We start from the raw sequence: 6,403 nt of genomic DNA, 5'->3' as shown, positions 1-6,403 counted from the left end.
CAGGGACGTCGACTATGAGGTGAAGCGAACGGATAGGGGTGGGGCACTGCAAGTCTACCATTTCAACCTTTTAAAATGCTGAAATGAGGGGGTCCCCATGGCGTTGGCGTCGGTAGTCCCAGAGAAGGCGGAGCTAGGGCCAGAGGTAAAAAAGATAACATCTCTGACCACTCCGGTCCCTTATGGAGACCACCTCTCGCCGACCCAACTCACGGAGGTAGCCAAGGTGCAGAAGGAATTTTCCAACATGTTCTCACCCCTTCCGGGTCGTACGCACCTCATAGAGCACCACATCAAAACGCCCCCGGGGGTGGTAGTGTGTAGCCGCCCTTACCGCTTGCCCGAACACAAGAAAGAGGTAGTTCGGGACGAACTCAAGGCCATGCTCGAAATGGGCATAATCGAGGAGTCCCACAGTGACTGGAGCAGCCCAGTGGTCCTAGTTCCCAAGACCGATGGGTCGGTCCGGTTCTGTGTGGACTATAGAAAGGTCAACGCGGTGTCTAAATTTGACGCGTACCCAATGCCTCGCATTGATGAGTTGCTTGATCAGTTAGGCACTGCTCGCTTTTATTCGACACTGGATCTAACAAAGGGATATTGGCAGATCCCCTTGACTCCTCTATCCCGAGAGAAAACGGCCTTTTCCACACCGTTTGGTTTACACCAATTTGTCACGCTCCCTTTTGGGTTGTTTGGGGCGCCCGCTACTTTCCAGCGGCTTATGGACAGGGTCCTCCACCCTCATGCTGCCTACGTGGCTGCCTATCTAGATGACATTATAATCTATAGTCATGATTGACCGCGGCACTTGGAACACCTGAGGGCCGTTCTAAAGTCGCTGAGGTGGGCAGGCCTCACAGCTAACCCAAAAAAGTGTGCGATTGGGCGGGTGGAAGTACGGTATCTGGGGTTCCAATTGGGTCATGGGCAGGTGCGTCCCCAAATTAACAAGACTGCAGCGATTGCGGCCTGCCCGAGGCCCAAGACCAAAAAAGAGGTGAGGCGGTTCTTGGGGCTGGCTGGCTATTATCATAGGTTTCTACCTAACTATTCGGATGTCACCAGCCCGCTAACTGACCTCACTAAAAAGGGGGCTCCAGATCCGGTCCAGTGGACGGAGCAGTGCCAACAGGCCTTCTCTGAGGTAAAAGCTGCACTGTGTGGGGGGCCACTTTTATGCTCCCCTGACTTCTCCCCCCCCCTTTATTTTGCAGACTGATGCATCGGACAGAGGGCTGGGGGCCATTTTGTCCCAGGAGGTGGAGGGTGAGGAGCACCCCGTGCTGTACATCAGCCGAAAGCTATCAGTGCGCGAAAGCAAGTACAGCACAATTGAAAAGGAGTGTCTGGCCATCAAGTGGGCGGTCCTTGCCCTCTGATACTACCTGCTGGGGTGCCCTTACACTCTCTGTTTGGACCACGCGCCCCTCCAGTGGCTCCACCACATGAAGGATGCCAATGCGCGGATCACCCGTTGGTATCTCGCTCTCCAGCCATTTAAGTTCGAGGTGATCCACAGGCCGGGGGCACAGATGGTGGTGGCGGACTTCCTGTCCCGTCGGGGGGGTAGTCGGCTTCAGGCCGGATGGCTCCCCGGCCTGAGTCGAGCGGTGGGGGTATGTGGCAGCGGGGGCGTGGCCAAGCAGCAGTCTGTGAATGGAGGGCGGAGTCAGGGAAGGTAAGTGGCTAAGTCATTACACCTGGTGTCAATTAATGTGTGTTTCTTTGTTGCAGGGATGGAGGATAAAAGGAGGGGGAGAGCAGAGTCCCCCCCCCCCCCCCCCCCCCCCGGACACGTGTGTGTGTGACTGTGTGAGTGAGAGAAGCTGAATAGCTGATGATAGATAGCAAAATAAAGTGTCTGTGTGAACATGAACTCTCGCCTGCCGTGCTTCTGTGCTCCACCCACATCAGGGATTACTACATGTACGTTTTTTTTTTTTTGAAGATTTTCGTTCACGTCTTTACAACGAAGCTAAAGTGTAGACAAACAACAGTTGGCTTGATTCTCACTTGTGTCGGCTCTTATCTCTCAGGTAAATCATTCACAAAGATCATCAGAAACCCCTTTAAAGACCTGGATCTTAGTTAAACAAGACGGAGAAGTGATCACGGCATACTGTAACTGTACGGCTGGGTAAACAAAGTAAGAGCTGGGGACTTCGGCACTTTGTGACTCAAAAAAGTTCTGTAAAATAACAACACATAGCAAGAAAAGTACTTGGAAAACACGAAGGACAGAGCTGAGAGGGAAATACAAACCTTTCACCAAGTGATCACTGCAAACTCGAGCATGCTTCGACTCGGCTCTCTTCGATTTCACTGAGAGGTTCGAAAGCCACCTTTCTCGTCATCTTTTTGTCAGTGTGCGTTAGCAACAAAATGGTGGCAATAATAACAACAACAATGTAATAATTGTCATCATAATCAACACCAACATCATATCATATATCTATAATAAATTAATACATTAACATATAAAACATTTATAAATAACTTTTTTTTAATTTGGAAAATTAGGAGAAATAAATTCTGTATTTTTTTTCTCATTATCTCATTATCTCTAGCCGCTTTATCCTGTTCTACAGGGTCGCAGGCAAGCTGGAGCCTATCCCAGCTGACTACAGGCGAAAGGCGGGGTACACCCTGGACAAGTCGCCAGGTCATCACAGGGCTGACACATAGACACAGACAACCATTCACACTCACATTCACACCTACGGTCAATTTAGTCACCAGTTAACCTAACCTACATGTATTTTTTTCTTTTTAAAAAATGGCAAGAATTTTTATTGTGTACATCAGCCCTGTTTTTCCCCCTCTAAGTTACTTTCATCAATTTTCATTCTGTTTCTTAATATTTGCTGTTTACATTTTTATGTACTTCAGGAATTGCAGTACTTGTAATTACCATGCCACTGCAAAATGCACCTTTCGCCACCTAGTGATCTTAGCTGGTAACTACAATAGTAAAACATACTGTTTCTGTTATCACAGGAATATAATCTATAAAATATGAAAAATAACAAATAAATAAAATACCTGTCACGCAAAATTAGGTTTTAATTTTTTAAAGAATAATATCACTTTGAATTTATTTGGGTCTGCCAGCTTGTAATCGTAAAAGGGTGTGGTTTAGGGTATACAGCTGGACTTTATCTGGATTTTTCATTCCTTTTAAGGAATAAATCACTTGGCGGAGTACAGTGAGAGGAAAATAATCAAATAAGTGGTGGTGTCATGCAGAGTTACTGTTAGCACACTAAAGCGTTTTCTTTCTCTTGTACCACAGCAAATAAATATTTTCATGTATAATATAATTGGCTGTGTTTTATATATATATATATATATATATATATATATATATATATTTATATTTATATATATATTTATATATATTTATATATATATATATATATATATATATATATATATATATATATATATATAATTCTGAATGAAAAAAATGAAATAAAAAAAACATATTTATCTTGTCCCAAATATTGCATCAAGGTTATAAACGCACATAAATAAAACTCCAAACGAAACACAGCTTTAGGAAAAAAAAATGTTTTATTTCCAGATTATTTTTAACCTTTCAATTGGAATCTTGCAATTGTTTTCCCCCACAAGTAAAATTCGAAATAAAAAAAGAAATAAAAGTTACCATGAAAATGTAAAAAAATATGTAAAACACAAAATAATATGCTTATATAATTACATAATTATTAACAAACATTGACAACATTGATATTAATCATAATAATAATAATAATAATTAAGAACAATACTACAAAGAAAGGGTGTATGAGAGCGGAGTGTAAGTACACATGCACACTCGAGTACACACTCACTCCCTCGGAGCGAGTCACTAGAAAAAAAGTACTTTTTTTTTAAAGTATCAGCCCAAAAATTCAAATGTTAGGGCTTTTGTTTGTTTGTTTGTTTATTTGTTTATAGCTACATGCAAAGACAAAAAAGAGAAAGTCTGATTTAAAGTCGCTGGCTCTCAAATGTCTGAGTGCACTAATATGACTGTTTTTTACATCAGTTATCAAACATTTGTCCCCATTAAAGTCCTCGATAGGTGACAGAGTGCACACTACTGAAGTTCCCACTACACTATTGTATACTTTATGGGGAAAAAATACCCCCTTCTGATACACACCAGTTTCTAAAGGTGTTCTTTTTTGACATTAATGTAACGATACTATTTTACTTGATACAGTACAATGCATTCTTCACTCACTGGGCACTTTATTAGGAACATCCATCCATCCATCCATCCATCCACCTGCCGTTCTGTTTTATCCAGTTCTCTAATCAGCCGATCCCTGGACAGCAGCACAATGCATCAAATCATGCCGATACAAATCAAGAGCTTCAGTTAATGTTCACAATGTTCAAACATCAGAATGAGAAAAATTGTGATCTCAATTTTTGTGTGACTTTCTTTTCCTGTGGCATCATGGGTGTCGGTTTGAGCCAGATGGACTGCTGGTTTGAGTATTTCAGAAACTGCTGATCTCCTGGGGTTTTCACACACAACAGTCTGTCGAGTTTACACAGAATGGTGCGAGAAACAAAAAACATCAAGTGAGTGAGCGAGCGAGTGAGTGAGCGACAGTTCTGTGGGTGGAAACAAAACAAACGCCTTATTGATAAGACAGGTCAGAGGGAAATGGCCACATTGGTTCAAGCTTTTTTGCCAGGAAGGCTATAGCAACTCATATAATCACTCTTTACAACCGTGGTGAGCCGAAAAGCATCGCAGCAGAAAAGCAACAGCAGAAGAACGCACTGGGTTCCGCTCCTGCGAAGAACAGGTATCTTAGAATCGAGAACAAGTTCCTGTTAAAGTGGCCGGTGAGTGTATTTAGTATAGAATATAAAAAAGAATTGACATAAAAATCTCACCATTTGAGTCCATAATGCAGCGACATGACATGTAGACAGAGCTTTCCAAGCTAGCAAGCTAGGCAAAGACATTATTAGCTAGAAATGTGTTCTCGCGCTTTGGCAAACTTCGACACGGTTTACAAACAATTCACAGAGACGTGGGCTTCTTTAAATAAACAACCTAGATTAATAGCATCGCTCGCTAGGATTTGTCGACAAGAATGAATAGCGAATGCCTTTCGGTAAGACAGAACTTTGCAGACGATTCGACTTTCTTGATAAGTGCTTTTCTCGTAAAAACTAATTTCCTGTTTTTTTCATTATCAGGATAAATTCGTCATCGGTTTTCCAAAAACCCAGGTATTTCTAAGTGATCTGGGATGATGAGTAATTATAAAAGTGCGGGGTTTGTTTGTTTTTTTGTCTTGTTTTTGTTTGTGTAGAAAATATACGGAATGCTCTCTGAAGGTAACTTTTAATGCCCAAACATCAACCGCATAAACCACAGCTCTGGCGAAGTCTCGATTCTGACTGGTCAGAAAGTGAAGCTCCGACTGTAGCTCCAGCTGCAAGACAGCTCACAGGTTTATCTCAGTGCGCTCGTCTTAATCGTTTTAATACGTTATCACTGCTGGAGCACCAGCCAAGTCGTAGGGACTTGTATTTATGACGCACTACGTCTATTTAAAAATGGATTAAAATCATGATATGATTCAGCAAACAAAAACATACCACACTGTAAAAAAAAATTGTTGAGAATACTTGAAATTTCAAGGCAACCGTCTGCATTAAGAATTTTATGTTTTGCCAACGATGTGCCCATGATAATCCAAACTATGATAAAACTGTTATCTTTATTAAGAATTCTTAATTAAGTCAATTTTCAATTCCTCATTCTGCCAACATAGATTTCTCTTTTTGCTGAACAGTGGCATTCACAGTAGTGCAAAAAGGCAATTGAGGTTATCACAATTTTTTTTTAGATTTTTTGGGGGCTTTTTTCACCTCTATTTGGATAGGACAGCGTAGAGACAGGAAATGAGTGGGAGAGAGAGAGACAGGGAGGGATCAGGAAATGACCTCGGGTCGGAACCGAACCCGGGTCCCCGGATTTATGGTATGGCACCTGAGCCACGGCGCCCCCGAGGTTATCACAATTTATCATTAAACTATACATGCCTTTTTTCATTGTTCTACACAATTACAAAACTTCAATATTGAAATAAAGTTTTTAAAACCTACGTCATGGGTATGGTATTGTGGCTCAGGTAGATAAGGCGCCATACCATAAATCCGGGGACCCGGGTTCGATTCCGACCCGAGGTCATTTCCCCGTCCCTCTCTCCCGCTCATTTCCTGTCTCTACACTGTCCTATCCAAATAAAGGTGAAAAAAGCCCCCCAAAAAAGTCTGATAACCTCAATTGCCTTTTTGTACTACTGTGAATGCCACTGTTCAGCAAAAAGAGAAATCTATGTTGGCAGAATGAGGAATTGAAACT

Source organism: Neoarius graeffei, chromosome 5 (assembly GCF_027579695.1).
Source record: "Neoarius graeffei isolate fNeoGra1 chromosome 5, fNeoGra1.pri, whole genome shotgun sequence".
NCBI classification, from domain to species: Eukaryota; Metazoa; Chordata; class Actinopteri; order Siluriformes; family Ariidae; genus Neoarius; species Neoarius graeffei.
This window is presented reverse-complemented; position numbering follows the sequence as displayed.